We start from the raw sequence: 19,426 nt of genomic DNA on the forward strand, positions 1-19,426 counted from the left end.
CATCCCCGGTGCCACGCCTTCGTCCACCGGTTTACGAAAGGAAAAAATAGCCCAGCCACCCCGCAGTCCCGCACGACCTTTGCCTCCTCGATCCCACCTCGACATCCATCTCGCCGCCACCTCCTGCTCCGCCCCGCCGTGCGCCGTCCGTCGCCACCGTGCCTGCGTCGCCGTCCCCCGTATCGACTCCGCTGTCCGAATCCCGCTGCCGCCGCGCCTGCGCCGCCGTCCCCAGTATCCACGCTGGCCTCCAAGAAGCACTGGATGTCGTCCCCCTTCTTCCCCTTCTCCACGTCCAGCCCCAGCCCGGCGCACCACCTCTTCTCCTCCTCCTCCGCGGCCTCCCCCAGGGCCTCCTCCAAGTCCCCCGCCCCGGCGGGCCCCAAGTCCCCGGCGCCCGCCACCCCGGCCAGGCGCCTCCTGCGCCTGCCCTTCCCGCCGCCCTCGCCCGCCAAGCACATCCGCCAGGCACTCGCGAGGAGGCACGTCTCGCCGCGCCCGGCGATCCCCGAGGAGGACGGCGACGGCGGAAGGGGCCTAGACAAGGGCTTCGGCTTCAACAAGGGCTTCGCCGCCAAGTACGACCTCGGGGACGAGGTCGGGAGGGGCCACTTCGGCTACACCTGCGCCGCCAGGATCAGAAGGGCGCGCGCAAGGGGGACGCCGTCGCCGTCAAGCTCATCCCCAAGGCCAAGGTGATGACCTGCTCGCAACCTCTGCAAACCCTTGAGTTTGGATCCCTTCGCTGGTTTTTCTAAAAATTCATGCCGCGGGAGTTTATAGGCGATCTTAGATTTGTGAAAAAGATCAACTATATCTGTGGGTCTATGACGCAGGTTTGAAGGCGCCTGACAAGCCCATCGTCGCGCCGCCGACCTGCTGAAATTCGAGGTCGGCACCCGTGCGAACTCAGGTAACCTTGGTCGTGCTTGACAGGTATTGTCACATCATCTCAGTTTCTTCATTTTATCAAAAAAAAATCCCAGTTTCTTCAGATTGACATGGTCAGCCATGTACTAAAAATGTGATGTTGTTTCTGTAGTTAGCCTTTTAAATAGCAAGTGGGGTATGTGTGTGTTGCATCTGATGTGCACGAGCTCAACCTGGTGAGCTCCTGGGAGAAGAAAAAAGGAGCCACAACAGCCCTAGCGAGCTCGAGATGACGACGGTGCCACAGGTGGTGTGGGAGAGGAGATGGTCTCCATCCAAGGTCCGAGGACCAGCCATGACGTCGAGCTGCTGCAGCTTGGAGTTAGGAGGGTATTCGCACCCCGGCGTGTCCCGGTACGTGCTTTGGAAGAGACACGCATCAATCTCAACAAACCCTGATGCGTCCACATTATTTGTTTCTGAAACAAATAGCAGCTCTCCAATGTAGTAAGGAGAAACCAAGAATGACAGAGCACCCTCGTGTCAAACTCAACACACCCTGGCATTTCTCCATTGTTTGATTCAGAAACAGGCAGAAACAACTGCTATATATCTCTGAATTTATTTAAGGTTGTTTCTCTTATTTCTATTCTGATGTGCATGCATCTTCCCTTGCTATCTTCCATACACATATGTGCTACAACCATGCCATTTTGTCCTGTAAATGCGCTACAGATATGTGCAACAAAGTAGTCTTCATGTGCGAAGAAGCAAAGGGCTTTTATGCGGCTATGCCAACATGCTACATGTTAGTTGGAAGTCCAATCTTATCCTTGATTACCGCTCTTTAAGCAAAATTATTAGTAACAGATCTTATCCTAGATTATTCTTGCTTGAACGATTTTAGAAGCACAACTATCAGTATGTGCACTTAATAAAATGCAAGTCCGAATGCAGATGCTGAAAAAATATTTTGGAAATTATACATTATTCAGTCTCCCAGTTTGTGATTTGCTTTTTGTTTATGTTGTCCAGAAATGTACAAAGGACTGACATGTGTCATCTATAGCATGTCCCCTTTGTCTGAATGTTCAAGTAGAAGAGTTTCATCTCATTTGGCAAGGAGCACTGCAATAATACATGCAACTCTTCACAGCTACTAACATGAAGTTGCACTCAGGCTCTCGCATGAACTAAAGAGTTATTGTCGGTATGTATCACTGTTTAATTTTTACAGTCTATAGGTTTATTTATATGGCAAGTATTGATCTCAAGGACAACATTGCTGTAACTACTGTCACCCATTCAAAAATTTCTTTAGAGGAACTACAACATGTATTTTGCTGACCTGAACATTGAAATAATGAGTACAAAAGGTTCAGGGCATATGCGAATAATTGAAGTTTTATATTTGCGGACAAGGGAGAAACGCCTAAATTAGAAGGCAGAGTAGAATTTTATACTCTGTTGTTGCAGTGTGGCTTTTGGGAATCCTTAGCACGATTATCCCAGAGGTGAAGCTTAGACACCACCGTGGATTTGTCTGGCTATGAATCATGGTCATGAAATACGTTCATGTTGTTCCCTTTCCAGATGCTTTAGAACAGACAAGCGATGATGCTGGAATAAGAGGTTCTCGATTCCCTTTTATGTCATAGTTCATACTACAACACACATATACTGCAGCCTCTTAAATTATAAAATTATTGTCTCTTAGATTATAAAATTTCTTGATATCAAATTGTATGTACTGCAAATTTTCTCCTTTTTACTGCCTGCTTGATTGTATATATAGAATAACTAGATAATGATGCTCCATGCATTACTAGAGCTGTTGATAGCTTGTCCACCTAGATTATTTTACACTCTCTTCTTAGGAGAATTTAGCTCAGATATTTAGGTGCAACACATGTACTGCGAAGCGAGATATTTAGATTGTTTTTCTTGGGTAAACCAAACTCTTGACATTCCAAAACCTCTACTACTAAAGGTATAATTTGATTACTTAACTTCATGCTTTGACCATAAATCTTTGGAAAAAAATTAATTGATGGTTAAAAGTCATGTGCTGCTGCATTGGACTATGAGCTTGAAAAAAGAGTACCTACCTAATACCTACAGAGGTGGCTAATCCTTCCAGTGACCTATATATGTAAGTATGTAAGTTAGGCTCAATTCCAAGTTAGCCTATACTATTTGTGTCAATTTAGTTTATCCTGTTACCACTTGCAAATATATTTTAATATAATATAACTCCTATTGTTGTCTTCAATAGAGAGGGAATAAATCTCTAACGAATATTTTGGTACATTCATGCTACCTATCATTTGCATTTAAAATCGAACATGCAATAGGCAGCCATAGCAAATCTATATACTGCATAAACCTTTACTTGAAAGGATTAAATCACATAAATTGTCCCGTCCATTATAATTGATGATGTCTATACAATCAACCCAGCCAACAAATATTAGGCCAAATGATCACACACAGAACCAACAAAAACCTTAGTTCCATATGAAGCTGCCTACCAGAATCCATAACATACATCGACTAATAAAGCTCCAGCCTGCTTCAGATTAATAGTAGAGCGCGTTCAGGAATCAAAATCATGCAAATTGGTTATTTATTATAGTTGGAAAAGAACTATTGTTAAAGCAGAGTCCGCGGTTAAGAAGTTCATAAGTCTTAGCCGCTTTTTTTGGCGTATTGAATGTGCAGGAATTGATACAATAAAGTTTCAATAAGATGTCATCATTATATCCATTGTCAATTTAGCTGAACATTTTTTTAGCAAAAATTCTACGAAACTTGTAAGGTGTCGTGTTGAAAATCTGCGAGGAATAGTTAATGACCCTTTGACCCAATAAACTTTGATCATTGATCAATTTCTATGTGTCAGTTGTCCCATGACATGGATCACTTGTTCCTCGAACTTCCCTGGCTGAAGGAGCAACTGGAGAAGTACATTGACGAGGCCTCGGCGACTGGATCATGGAGCCCAAACGCGCTTCGCACCACCCCGGATGCTTGATTGAAAGAAGGGTTGGAGCCTCGCTGCATCACCAGGGATTTGACATGGGACGTCCCTGTCCCACACGAGAAGTACAAGGATAAGGTTTGCCATCTGAGCACATAGAGATTCATTGTGAAAATTTATCTCTCTCCATGTTGTATTAATGTTTGTCCATGTGATGAACCGTTCCCAATTAGCTTGGCCATATGCATTAGTCATGATTTGCTACTGATTCTTTTTGGTTCATTATGTATCTTTGACTATCCAACTCCATGGACATGTTTTTATTTTCCTGTTCTGTCTTGAGAGCACACATGTGGAGTTGTGCATGGCATGTTGAGCTGTACAGGGAGTATATATCTATTGAGTTCTGCGGTTATTTTCAATTTCGATGGTGGAAACGATTTAAGGATAAGTTGGCGGAATGCCTCGAAGATGTTTTATAAGCTTTAAAAATAGTGGATGGTCTGAGGATCCTGTGGCATGCTCTGATTTGTTTCAGAGTTCGGATGTTTCGATGATGTGCATCGTGTGCTTCCGAGGCAACAGAAGGTTGTACACATATCAACGTCTATGGGTGAAGATATCCTACCATATCTAGAACCTGTTTGATATGCAGATTAGTCAAGCTTTTGTAGAGCAGTCCTCATAAGTTGCAAGATACATGCATGGTTCGTATGGTTCATTACTCATAACTAATCTATATGTCAAAACTTGGACAACTATTTAGCCCTTGAATTATCTTATAAATTGACAATGATGATGTTTTCATGCAGTCTGCAATTCTGGTTTTGTAGCAGCTGCTATAGAACAGGATTTTATCCCATATCCAGAGAAGGTTCTTGAAATGAGGAAAGGCTTTATTGTGCTTGGCAAGGATGATGATTTTTGTGCATGAGCTAGGACTAGCAACAGCAGTTGGCAGAACCAGGATGGAAGTCATATTGCCTCCTTTTATTGAAGCTGCTATTTCACTGAGTCCTAATTCCACTACTTCAGAGTTCAGACAACCAAAAGGCTTTAGCGCAATTATTTATGCTCTTCATATTTGCAGGGTTTTGGATTGGATTATAGCGAGCTAATGTAGTACGTTCATATATTGGTCACTTGTGGATTGCAGATTTAAGAATATGAATTCTATTGAGATTGAGGCAGCCTAATAAGTGGAAGAAAATATTAGAAATTGCATGGCAGCCAGAGTGAGGTATGTTTTTCATGTCCAACTTTCAATTTAGTATGTTCTCATTTTAACTGTAGTTGGTAATTGTACGGCCATATAGTCATATCTCTACTATTAAAGGGGATTAGGTATGCCGTTTCGTTCGTTCATATCGTTACCTCATCATTCATTTTGTTCGTTACCCTCCTCCCTAACTGCTTGATTTACCTCGAAGACTCCTCCTCCTAACGATTCTTTCCCAGTTTTCAACCCTTTTTTGCTAGCTGACAGAAAGAGTCACTCCACAGTCCACATGAATCTGTTGGAAATATGCCCTAGAGGCAATAATAAATTAGTTATTATTATATTTCCTTGTTCATGATAATCGTTTATTATCCATGCTAGAATTGTATTGATAGGAAACTCAGATACATGTGTGGATACATAGACAACACCATGTCCCTAGTAAGCCTCTAGTTGACTAGCTCGTTGATCAATAGATGGTTACGGTTTCCTGACCATGGACATTGGATGTCATTGATAACGGGATCACATCATTAGAAGAATGATGTGATGGACAAGACCCAATCCTAAGCATAGCACAACATCGTGTAGTTCGCATGCTAAACCTTTTCTAATGTCAAGTATCATTTCCTTAGACCATGAGATTGTGCAACTCCCGGATACCGTAGGAATACTTTGGGTGTGCCAAACGTCACAACGTAACTGGGTGGCTATAAAGGTGCACTACGGGTATCTCCGAAAGTGTCTGTTTGGTTGGCACGAATCGAGACTGGGATTTGTCACTCCGTGTGACGGAGAGGTATCTCTGGGCCCACTCGGTAGGACATCATCATAATGTGCACAATGTAATCAAGGAGTTGATCACGGGATGATGTGTTATGGAACGAGTAAAGAGACTTGCCGGTAATGAGATTGAACAAGGTATCCGGATACCGACGATCGAATCTCAGGCAAGTATCGTACCGCTAGGCAAAGGGAATTGTATGCGGGATTGATTAAGTCCTTGACATCGTGGTTCATCCGATAAGATCATCGTGGAACATGTGGGAGCCAACATGGGTATCCAGATCCCGCTGTTGGTTAGTGACCGGAGAGGTGTCTCGGTCATGTCTGCATGTTTCCCGAACCCGTAGGGTCTACATACTTAAGGTTCGATGACGTTAGGGTTATAAGGAATAGATATACGTGGTTACCGAATGTTGTTCGGAGTCCCGGATGATATCCCGGACGTCACGAGGAGTTCCGGAATGGTCCGGAGGTAAAGATTTATATATGGGAACTCCTGTTTTGGTCACCGGAAAGGTTTCGGGTTTTATCGGTAACGTACCGGGACCACCGGGAGGGTCCCAGGGGTCCACCAAGTGGGGCCACAAGCCCCGGAGGGCTGCATGGGCCAAGTGTGGGAGGGGACCAGCCCCAGGTGGGATGGTGCGCCCCCCACAAGGGCCCAAGGCGCCTAAGGGGAGGGGGGGGGGCAAACCCTAAGGGCAGATGGGCCTTAGGGCCCATGCCTGGTGCGCCTCCCTCTCCCCCTCCCCTGGCCGCCCCACCAGATGGGATCTGGGCTGGCCGCCGCCCCACCAGATGGGATCTGGGCTGGCCGCCGCCCCACCAGATGGGATCTGGGCTGGCCGCCGCCCCTAGGGTGGAACCCTAGGTGGGGGTGCAGCCCCCTCCCTCTCCCCTATATATAGTTGAGGTCTTTGGGGCTGCCAACACATGAGTTTCTGACCTCTTCTTGGCGCAGCCTTACCCCTCTCCCTCCTTGTCTCTTGCGGTGCTTGGCGAAGCCCTGCTGGAGTACCACGCTCCTCCACCACCACCACACCGTCGTGCTGCTGCTGGATGGAGTCTTCCCCAACATCTCCTTCTCCCCTTGCTGGATCAAGGCGTAGGAGACGTCACCGGGCTGTACGTGTGTTGAACGCGGAGGTGCCGTCCGTTCGGCACTAGGATCATCGGTGATTTGGATCACGATGAGTACGACTCCATCAACCCCGTTCACTTGAACGCTTCCGCTTAGCGATCTACAAGGGTATGTAGATGCACTCTTCTTCCCCTCGTTGCTAGATTACTCCATAGATTGATCTTGGTGATGCTTAGAAAATTTGAATTTCTGCTACGTTCCCCAACAGTGGTACCAGAGCTAGGTCTATGCGTAGTTACTATGCACGAGTAGAACACAAAGTAGTTGTGGGCGTCGATATTGTCAATTATCTTGCTGTTACTAGTCTTATCTTGATTCGGCGGCATCGTGGGATGAAGCGGCCCGGACCAACCTTACACGTACGTTTACGTGAGACCGGTTCCACCGACTGACATGCACTAGTTGCATAAGGTGGCTGGCGGGTGTCTGTCTCTCCCACTTTAGTCGGATCGGATTCGATGAACAGGGTCCTTATGAAGGGTAAATAGAAATTGGCAATTGACGTTGTGGTTTTGGCGTAGGTAAGAAACGTTCTTGCTAGAAACCTATAGCAGCCACGTAAAACTTGCAACAACAATTAGAGGACGTCTAACTTGTTTTTGCAGCAAGTGTTTTGTGATGTGATATGGCCAAAGGATGTGATGAATGATATATATATGATGTATGAGATCATGTTCTTGTAATAGGAATCACGACTTGCATGTCGATGAGTATGACAACCGGCAGGAGCGATAGGAGTTGTCTTAATTTATTTATGACCTGCGTGTCAACATAAACATCATGTAATTACTTTACTTTATTTCTAATCGTTAGCTGTAGTAGTAGAAGTAATAGTTGGCGAGACAACTTCATAAAGACACGATGATAGAGATCATGATGATGGAGATCATGGTGTCATGCCGGTGACGATGATGATCATGGAGCCCCGAAGATGCAGATCAAGAGGAGCAAAGTGATGATGGCCATATCATGTCACTATTTAATTTCATGTGATGTTTATCATGTTTATGCATCTTATTTTCTTAGAACAACGGTAGTAAATAAGATGATCCCTCATTAAAATTTCAAGAAAGTGTTCCCCCTAACTGTGCATCGTTGCGAAAGTTCGTCGTTTCAAAGCACCACGTGATGATCGGGTGTGATAGATTCTTACGTTCGAATACAACGGGTGTTGACGAGCCTAGCATGTACAGACATGGCCTCGGAACACATGCAAAACACTTAGGTTGACTTGACGAGCCTAGCATGTACAGACATGGCCTCGGAACACAAGAGACCGAAAGGTCGAGCATGAGTCGTATGGTAGATATGATCAACATGAAGATGTTCACCGATGTTGACTAGTCCGTCTCACGTGATGATCGGACACGGCCTAGTTGACTCAGATCATGTAATCACTTAGATGACTAGAGGGATGTCTATCTGAGTGGGAGTTCATAAGATGAACTTAATTATCCTGAGCATAGTCAAAAGGTCTTCGCAAATTATGTCGTGGCTCGCGCTTTAGTTCTACTGTTTAGATATGTTCCTAGAGAAAATTTAGTTGAAAGTTGATAGTAGCAATTATGCGGACTAGGTCCGTAAACTAAGGATTGTCCTCATTGCTTCATAGAAGGCTTATGTCCTTAATGCACCGCTCAGTGTGCTGAACCTCGAACGTCGTCTGTGGATGTTGCGAACATCTGACATACACATTTTGATAACTACGTGATAGTTCAGTTAAACGGTTTAGAGTTGAGGCACCGAAGACGTTTTGAAACGTCGCGAAACATATGAGATGTTTCGAGGGCTAAAATTGGGATTTCAGGCTCGTGCCCACGTCAAGAGGTATAAGACCTCCGACGATTTTCTTAGCCTGCAAACTAAGGGAGAAAAGCTCAATTGTTGAGCTTGTGCTCAGATTGTCTGAGTACAACAATCATTTGAATCGAGTGGGAGTTGATCTTCCAGATGAGATAGTGATGTTTCTCCGAAGTCATTACCACCAAGCTGCTAGAGCTTCGTGATGAACTATGATATATCGGGGACATATATGATGATCCTTGAGATATTCGCGATGTTTGACACCACAAAAGTAGAAATCAAGAAGGAGCATCAATTGTTGATGGTTGGTGAAACCACTAGTTTCAAGAAGGGCAAGGGCATGAAGGGATACTTCATGAAACGGCAAATCAGCTGCTGCTCTAGTGAAGAAACTCAAGGTTGAACCCAAACCCGAGACTAAGTGCTTCTGTAATAAGGGGAACAGCCACTGGAGCAGAATTACCCTAGATACTTGGTAGATAAGAAGGCTGGCAAGGTCGATAGAAGTATATTGGATATACATTGTGTTGATGTGTACTTTACTAGTACTCCTAGTAGCACCATGGTATTAGATACCGGTTCGGTTGCTAAGTCTTAGTAAACTCGAAATAAAAGGCTACGGAGTAAACGGTGACTAGCTAAAGGTGAGCTGGCGATATGTGTTGGAAGTTTTTCCCAAGCTTGATGTGATCAAGCATCGCACGCTCCCTCTACCGTCGAGATTGGTGTTTGCATTGAGCATAGACATGATTGGATTATGTCTATCGCAATACGGTTATTCTTTTAAGGAGAATAATTGTTACTCTGTTTATTTGAATAATACCTTCAATGGTATTGCACCCAAAAATGAATGGTTTATTGAATCTCGATCGTAGTGATACACATGTTCATGCCAAAAGATATAAGATAGTAATGATAGTACCACCTACTTGTGGCACTGCCACGTAAGTCATATCGGTATAAAACGCATGAAGAAGCTCCATGTTGATGGATCTTTGGGCTCACTCGTTTTTGAAAAGTTTGAGACATGCGAACCATGTCTATTGGTGTATATGCATGAAGAAACTCCATGCAAATGGATCGTTTGGACTCACTTGATTTTGAATCACTTGAGACATGCAAATCATACCACATGGGCAAGATGACTGAAAGCCTCGTTTTCAGTAAAATGGAACTAGAAAGCAACTTGTTGGAAGTAATATATTTTGATGTGTGCAGTCCAATGAGTGCTGAGGCGTGTAGTGGATATCATTATGTTCTTACTTCACAGATGATTTGAGTAGATGTTGAGTATATTTACTTGATGAATCACGAGTCTGAATTACTGAAAGGTTCAAGTAATTTTAGGGTGAAGGTGAGAGATCGTCGTGACAAGAGGATAAAATGTCTATGATATGATCATAGAGATGAATATCTGAATTACGAGTTTGGCACAGAATTAAGACATTGTGGAAATTGTTTCACAACTAATAAAGCCTGGAACACCACAGTGTGATGGTGTGTCCGAACATCATAACTGCACCCTATTGGATATGATGCATACCATGATGTCTCTTATCGAATTACCATAATAGTTTATGGGTTAGGCATTAGAGACAACCACATTCACTTTAAATAGGGCATCACGTAATTCCGATGAGATGACACCGTATGAACTATGGTTTAGAGAAACCTAAGCTGTCATTTCTTAAAAGTTTGGGGCTGCAACGCTTATGTGAAAAAGTTTCAAGCTGATAAGCTCGAACCCAAAGCGGATAAATGCATCTTCATAGGACACCCAAAAACAGTTGGGTATACCTCTTGTCTCAGATCCAAAAGCAATACGGGATTGTTTCTAGAATCGGGTCCTTTCTCGAGGAAAAGTTTCTCTCGAAAGAATTGAGTGGGAGGATGGTGGAGACTTGATGAGGTTATTGAACCGTCTCTTCAACTAGTGTGTGGCAGGGCACAGGGAGTTGTTCCTATGGCACCTACACCAATTGAAGTAGAAGCTTATGATAGTGATCATGAAACTTCAGATCAAGTCACTACCAAACCTCGTGGGATGACAAGGATGCATACTACTTCAGAGTGGTACGTAATCCTGTCTTGGAAGTCATGTTGCTAGACAACAATGAACCTACGAGCTATGGAGAAGCGATGGTGGGCCTGAATTCCGACAAATGGTTAGAAGCCATGAAATCCGAGATAGGATCCATGTATCAGAACAAAGCATGGACTTTGGTGGACTTGCCCAATGATCGGCAAGCCATTGAGATAAATGGATCTTTAAGAAGAAGACGGACGTAGACGGTAATTTCACCGTCTATGAAGCTCGACTTGTGGCGAAGAGTTTTTCACAAGTTCAAGGAGTTGACTACGATGAGATCTTCTCATCCATAGCAATGCTTAAGTCCGTCGGAATCATGTTAGCATTAGCTGCATTTATGTAATCTGGCAGGTGGATGTCAAAACGAGTTTCCTTACCAGTTTTCGTAAGGAAAGGTTGTATGCGATACAATCAGAAAGGTTTTGTCGATCCTAAGGATGCTAAAAGGTATGCTAACTCCAACAATCCTTCTAAGGATTGGAGTAAGCATCTCGGAGTTGGAATGTACGCTTTGATGAGATGATCAAAGATTTTGGGTTTATACAAAGTTTATGAGAAACTTGTATTTCCAAAGAAGTGAGTGGGAGCACTATAGAATTTCTGATGAGTATATGTTGTTGACATATTGTGGATCAAAAATGATGTAGAATTTCTGGAAAGCATATAGGGTTATTTGAAAAGTGTTTTTCAATAGAAAACCTGGATTAGGCTACATGAACATTGAGCATCAAGATCTATGAGGATAGATCAAAAATGATAAATGGTACTTTCAAATGAGCACATACCTTGACATGATCTTGAAGGTGTTCAAGATGGATCAGTCAAGGAAGGAGTTCTTGCCTGAGTTGTAAGGTATGAAGTTAAGACTTAAAGCTCGACCACGGCAGAAGAAAGAGAAAGGACGAATGTCGTCCCCTATGCTTTTGTCATAGGCTCTATACGGTATGCCATGCTGAGTACCGCACCTGATGTGTGCCTTGCCACATGTCTTGCAAGAGGGTACAAAGGTGATCCAGGAGTGGATCACTAGATAGCGGTCAAAATTATCCTTGGAGTAATAAGGACATGTTTCTCGATTATGGAGGTGATAAAGAGTTCTGCGTAAAGGGTTACATCGATGCAAGCTTTAACACCTATCTGAATGACTCTGAGTAGCAAACCGGATACGTATAGTGGAGCAACCATTAGGAATAGCTCCAAGTGGAGCGTGGAAGCAGCATTTATAATATGACCTAGAGATTTGCAAAGTACATACGGATCCGATTGTTGCAGACCCGTTGACTAAAACCTCTCTCACAAGCAAAACAAGATCAAACCCCAGAACTCATTGAGTCTTAATCACATGATGATGTGAACTAGTTTAGTGACACTAGTAAACTCTTTGGATGTTGGTCACATGGCGATGTGACCAGTGAGTGTTAATCACATGGCGATGTGAACTAGATTATTGACTCTAGTGCAAGTGGGAGACTGTTGGAAATATGCCCTAGAGGCAATAATAAATTAGTTATTATTATATTTCCTTGTTCATGATAATCGTTTATTATCCATGCTAGAATTGTATTGATAGGAAACTCAGCTACATGTGTGGATACATAGACAACACCATGTCCCTAGTAAGCCTCTAGTTGACTAGCTCGTTGATCAATAGATGGTTACAGTTTCCTGACCATGGATATTGGATGTCATTGATAACGGGATCACATCATTAGAAGAATGATGTGATGGACAAGACCCAATCCTAAGCATAGCATAACATCGTGTAGTTCGCATGCTAAAGCTTTTCTAATGTCAAGTATCATTTCCTTGGACCATGAAATTGTGCAACTCCCGGATACCGTAGGAATAGTTTGGGTGTGCCAAACGTCACAACGTAACTGGGTGGCTATAAAGGTGCACTACGGGTATCTCCGAAAGTGTCTGTTGGGTTGGCACGAATCGAGACTGGGATTTGTCACTCCGTGTGACGGAGAGGTATCTCTGGGCCCAATCAGTAGGACATCATCATAATGTGCACAATGTGATCAAGGAGTTGATCACGGGATGATGTGTTACGGAACGAGTAAAGAGACTTGCCGGTAACGAGATTGAACAAGGTATCGGGATACCGACGATCGAATCTCGGGCAAGTATCGTACCGCTAGACAAAGGGAATTGTATACGGGATTGATTAAGTCCTTGACATCGTGGTTCATCCGATGAGATCATCGTGGAACATGTGGGAGCCAACATGGGTATCCAGAACCCGCTGTTGGTTATTGACCGGAGAGGTGTCTCGGTCATGTCTGCATGTTTCCCGAACCCGTAGGGTCCACACACTTAAGGTTCGATGATGCTAGGGTTATAAGGAATAGATATACGTGGTTACCGAATGTTGTTCGGAGTCCCGGATAATATCCTGGACGTCACGAGGAGTTCCGGAATGGTCCGGAGGTAAAGATTTATATATGGGAACTCCTGTTTTGGTCACCGGAAAGGTTTTGGGTTTTATCGGTAACGTACGGGGACCACCGGGAGGGTCCCGGGGGTCCACCAAGTGGGGCCACAAGCCCCGGAGGGCTGCATGGGCCAAGTGTGGGAGGGGACCAGCCCCAGGTTGGCTGGTGCGCCCCCCCACAAGGGCCCAAGGTGCCTAAGGGGAGGAGGGGGGCAAACCCTAAGGGCAGATGGGCCTTAGGGCCCATGCCTGGTGCGCCTCCCTCTCCCCCTCCACTGGCCGCCCCATCAGATGGGATCTGGGCTGGCCGCCACCCCTAGGGTGGAACCCTAGGTGGGGGAGCAGCCCCCTCCCTCTCCCCTATATATAGTTGAGGTCTTTGGGGCTGCCAACACATGAGTTTCTGACCTCTTCTTGGCGCAGCCCTACCCCTCTCCCTCCTCGTCTCTTGCGGTGCTTGGCGAAGCCCTGCTGGAGTGCCACGCTCCTCCACCACCACCACGCCATCGTGCTGCTGCTGGATGGAGTCTTCCCCAACCTCTCCTTCTCCCCTTGCTGGATCAAGGCATAGGAGACGTCACCGGGCTGTACGTGTGTTGAACACGGAGGTGCCGTCCGTTCGGCACTAGGATCATCGGTGACTTGGATCACGACGAGTACGACTCCATCAACCCCGTTCACTTAAATGCTTCCGCTTAGCGATCTACAAGGGTATGCAGATGCACTCTCCTTCCCCTCGTTGCTAGATTACTCCATAGATTGATCTTGGTGATGCGTAGAAAATTTTGAATTTCCGCTACGTTCCCCAACAGAATCCTCTCTCCCTCGATCTCTCTCTGAGTCTTAGCCCTGTCTCTTCTAGGGTTCTCACACCGCCGACTCTGTCCGCCTCATGCGGACCTACCGAATGGCAAGGTGAAGCGAGAGCTCGGCTCTCAAGAGGCAGCCGGAGGAGATGGTGGTGCCATGGTCGCGGCGAGGGTGGCGTACAATCCCATAGTTGAGCTTGCCATGAGATTCGACAAGTGCGTGCTTCACTGCCCCCTCTGCACCCCCCTCCTAACTTCCTTATTCCACACTCAGTTGGTGCCGTGAAGATCGACTTGTACGGCGGGTGCCACGACGTGATTAGCCTGTCCTACCAGACCCTCCTATGCGTGCTCGCTCACCATGCGGCTGGTCAAGTAGTGTCGTGCGCTGAGCGCTCCCCGTCCCAGGGGCCCTGACTCCCGACGCATCCAACCGCACAAGGCGCTTGTGCCCGCTGCCCCTTTCCTCCATGTCTGTGAGGAGAATCCCTACAGTATGCATGTATTTTGTTAATCCCCTCTTATATTATTTAAATCTCAGCAAGACAACCACATATGAGCCAGGAACCGTAGCATCCATTGTCTTCTATATCTGCTTGCATTAACTTTCCATTACAATTAGCCTGTGGGATATATGATGCGAGGGAACGAACATGCCATAAGGCACGGGTGAGTCCCCTGGGTGCTCTTTGCATTACTATTCTTCTTATTCGGCTGATTTTGATCTTCTTAATCCTTTTCTCATTAATACCATTTGTAGTTTGTGAGATCTTTCTCTGACCACATGCAAGCCTATGCTCCACCATCCCATTCTTTGTTATGTTATTTCCAACTTTAAGACAATTTTATCTTTCAAACCAAAAGTACAATTTACGATCCGTTTGCATATTGTGATTATGACGAGGAGAACTTCAAAACAATACCACTTTTGAATGTGTTTCAGCATGTTCTAAAAAAATCAAATTCTAAAGCAGAATGAAACACTATTAAAAGTTCAAAGTTTTGTTTGAATATCCCATTATTGAATTGTTGCATCAAATTATTAAATTTATATGAAACAAGTTTGAAGCATATATGAGTTTATATGATATATGTTTTATTAATCTATGTACACAAAGCCAATGTTTTTAACAAAAAGAAAGATTATGCTTATACTTCATTATGCATCCTGTACATATATAATGGTATAGATAATTCCATTGCGTGTGAATGAACGGCGCCTTGAGAATGGCGCCAGAACAAAACCATGGAAGCAAACTCCTTTTGCTTATATCACAAATTTTGTGCCATGGTGCAAAAAGAGAGCAAGTGCATGTGTATGTTCAGATATGATGAAACCAAATAAGGTTGCAACTAACATGTTATATTGACTTTCAGTTATGAACCTTATGACTCTGATGCTCTCAAGTTTGGCAACTGTTTGTACTAAGGGCCTGTTCGGCAATGCTCCGGCTCTCAACTTCCATTAACTCTGCAGTGAAGTTCAGGCGAACGAGCAAATTCCGTGGAGCTCAAATCAAGAAGCTTGCTATTCTGTTAGTGCAAATTTGAAGGAGTTGGGGAAGCTACCTTTTCCTGGCTCTATGAAAACGAAGAAGTTGGAGTTGAGCGTTATTATGATTTGCTGCCATCGCCAAGTGAGCTATGCGTACCGATTCGCTTTGTCTCCCCCCCAACAGCTCATATCTCCTCTCTGTAGCCTCTACATCACGGTCGTTGTACATTTTTTAATTAGAAGAAAGGTGCCATTGTATGCCTACTGAGCTGGGCTTTGCTCCCTTCCCTCCCAAACGGGCTTCAGCCCATCTAAATGGGTTGTCAACCCATGCCAGCGATGAGAAGCATGAGGTGTGCAGCCGAACGTTTTCCCATCACTGTGAGAAACTAGAAAACCAAAGTGAGGAGTAGAAGTTGAGGAGTTTGGGAAGCTAGGCTGTTGCTGAACAGGCCCTAAAGATAGGTTAAGTGTTTGGAGCTATACTGGAAGATGTAATTATTTCTGTCAGTTCGTACTGCTTGACTAGATGGCGTCTTCGTACGTATAGCTTGAATAGATATAACCATGGACGTTTAATTATAATATGCAACGCTAGATATATTTCTTTGTCTTGTCCTCGCTTAATTTGTTGGTCCAGTGTAGATTAGTAGTATTCTACCACATGAAAATATATGCACGTCTATTATTATTATGTTCTTGTGACAATCACAGAACCTTTACTGGAATGCATCATTTATGTGAACATTATAATGCTTATTTGTAATGATGATCTAATTCCACATGATGATCACAAAAAGGTAGCAGCTGGCATCATAGCCATTTATGTTGCTTCTATTAGGTGTGGCTGACAAAAGGGGGGGGGGGGGTTGGGCACGCGAAAGTCCCTTAAATTAAGACAAATCCTACGTTCGAACCATCTCGATGTTCTTCGCCAGCATCGTCACATCGAGCCTATGTATATACTATTCGATCTTGAAGCCTGAAGTCATTTTTTGTTCCCATGATTATTTAGCAAATGCAGAAAATATTGTCGATTATATTATATGTATATTGTTGGGTAGTAGTTTTTCCCACTAGAACTGAATATTAGGAAGGATATATCTTGTGGCTAGTCAGATTTAGAATCATGTCGTAATTTCTTAAAGGCCTAATGATTGTTGTTGTTTTTTCCTTTCAAAAATTAAAACTCCTTGGTGATTATCGTAACTATCATAATTATACTAGCAAGATTATCAGAATAACTAAGCAACTATTTTAGACTCACTTTCTATGCCAAGCTGGAAAATTGATATGCCTTATGATTATATATGCAACCAGTATTTTTTTGAAATGCCAGTGGCAACACATTTGTTACATGTTTTAAGACCTTCTACGTGAAATTTTCATACTAACTACATATATTGTTTGTGTAGGATGGGTATGAGCTGAGGAAGCGGTTTTTATTATACTTGCTAAAACATCGTGGGAATGAAGCTAAAGGCAACTTTCTTGATATTTATGAAAGAATTTCTTAAGCGCATCATCTAGATATTGATAGTTTTGTAATAGATGTTTAGTTGGAACATCGCTCAGTTTGTTGCATGGACATGTCGTTAATCTTTCTTTTTGTTATCAATTTACATTGTAAAAATGGACTTTAATTATTCAATAATTGTGTTTGTGTTATATTGTTTGTACATGTGAAATTTATCATGCAACTCTTGCATACTATTTCAAGAGCCCGTGGCAACGCACGGACACTCTACTAGTATAATGCAGTGATGCAATCTGACCAACAAGTATTGTATTCAGTGTTGCTTTCCTTACAAGATGAAACACCATGTGTACACACAGAGAGTTCCCTCAAGTGGCCAGTATGTTGGTTTGAGGTTAGGACTTTGGAGGCACCAGGAATAAACCTTACACGAAATATAGTCTTCCAGCCTGGTGCTTAAGCAACCTCAATGTGGTTCCCCCTCATAAAGCTGCTCATTCTCTATGTTTTGCTAGTTTGTGTATAAGAGGTTGAAACTTATTAGCTAAGCAAAGAGCACACATACCACTGAGCACAACAACAGGTCCAGGATCGAGTTCGAAACAGTAGGAAAAAGTAAAGATAAGCTGGGGTCACAACACAATAACCCATATAGAAAGAAATAGATGCAAACTAATCCGGCTTGGGTGGTGGTGACGGGGATGGAGGAGCAACGCGCGTAGCGACGGACCGGAGCTCGGAGATGATCCTCGATATTGTGTTGGTACACGGTTACTCAGCGGTCTCCAGAGTTGTAAGAAGCCACACAGTTTATAGATTGCGTGAGTTGCACGACGCGGAATCACAAGTTCAATCACTAGCTTATTGCAAACGTTCCATAACATCCAGTTAATAGCACCTACTACCACCCACATTGCGGCCCGCTTGGGCGGGGGATTCAGGACTTCCCGAAACATATCTGGGAGGTTTCCATGGCACCAATTGCCACCAATCAGCTCCCAAAGAAAAATCACAGCCGCGCATGTGAAAAAATGTGGTTGGTGTCTTTCGGAGTCTCGCATAATGGAAAATTCCCATCACTAGGTCAGTTTCGCGTCACACCTCTATCCCCAGGGGAAGGCGGCCTCGAACCAACAAAGGAAGATCCTAATCTTAATAGGCAGTTTCATCTCCCAAAGGAGATTTAGTTCCTCCAGACCTGGAGTGGCCGCTGAAGGAAATATGCCCTAGAGGCAATAATAAAGTTATTATTTATTTCCTTATATGATGATAAATGTTTATTATTCATACTAGAATTGTATTAACCGGAAACATGATACATGTGTGAATACATAGACAAACAGAGTGTCACTAGTATGCCTCTACTTGACTAGCTCGTTAATCAAAGATGGTTATGTTTCCTAGCCATAGACAAACAGTTGTCATTTGATTAACGAGATCACATTATTAGGAGAATGATGTGATTGACTTGACCCATTCCGTTAGCTTAGCACTTGATCGTTTAGTTTGTTGTTATTGCTTTCTTCATGACTTATACATGTTCCTATGACTATGAGATTATGCAACTCCCGTTTACCGGAGGAACACTTTGTGTGCCACCAAACGTCACAATGTAACTGGGTGATTATAAAGGTGCTCTACAAGTGTCTCCGAAGGTACTTGTTGGGTTGGCGTATTTCGAGATTAGGATTTGTCACTACGATTGTTGGAGAGGTATCTCTGGGCCCTCTCGGTAATGCACATCACTTAAGCCTTGTAAGCATTGCAGCTAATGAGTTAGTTGCGGGATGATGTATTACAGAACGAGTAAAGAGACTTGTCGGTAACGAGATTGAACTAGTTATTAAGATACCGACGATCGAATCTCGGGCAAATAACATACCAATGACAAAGGGAACAACGTATGTTGTTATGCGGTTTGACCGATAAAGATCTTCGTAGAATATGTAGGAGCCAATATGAGCATCCAGGTTCCGCTATTGGTTATTGACCGGAGACGTGTATCGGTCATGTCTACATAGTTCTCGAACCCGTAGGGTCCGCACGCTTAAAGTTTGATGACGATTATATTATGAGTTTATGTGTTTTTATGTACCGAAGGAGTTCGGAGTCCCGGATGAGATCGGGGACATGACGAGGAGTCTCGAAATGGTCGAGACATAAAAATCGATATATTGGACAACTACATTCGGAGATCGGAAAGGTTCCGAGTGATTCGGGTATTTTCGGGAGTACCGGGGAGTTACGGGAATTCGTATTGGGCCTTAATGGGCCATACGGGAAAGGAGAGGAAGGCCTCAAAGGGTGGCCGCACCCCTCC

The 19,426-nt window shown here is 44.0% G+C and overlaps 1 long non-coding RNA gene across 6 annotated transcripts; it reads left to right on the forward strand.

Annotated features, from left to right (window-relative positions):
• Positions 1–832: 832 nt before the first annotated feature.
• Positions 833–17,248, forward strand: LOC125532260 (uncharacterized). 6 transcript variants are annotated; one of them, XR_015602894.1, is made up of 6 exons: positions 833–936; positions 1,043–1,284; positions 1,906–2,080; positions 3,773–4,557; positions 4,663–5,090; positions 15,512–17,248. It is a non-coding gene; the product is annotated as an uncharacterized LOC125532260 (long non-coding RNA). The 6 variants fall into 6 exon arrangements; XR_015602895.1 differs by lacking the exon at positions 15,512–17,248 and having other exon boundaries at positions 3,773–3,988; positions 4,389–4,557; positions 4,663–5,215; XR_015602897.1 differs by lacking the exon at positions 15,512–17,248 and having other exon boundaries at positions 1,043–1,678; positions 4,663–5,215.
• The last annotated feature ends 2,178 nt before the right edge of the window (positions 17,249–19,426 follow it).

Source organism: Triticum urartu, chromosome 5A (genome assembly GCF_056163025.1).
Source record: "Triticum urartu cultivar PI428250 chromosome 5A, HENAU_Tu73, whole genome shotgun sequence".
Classification (NCBI taxonomy): Eukaryota; Viridiplantae; Streptophyta; class Magnoliopsida; order Poales; family Poaceae; genus Triticum; species Triticum urartu.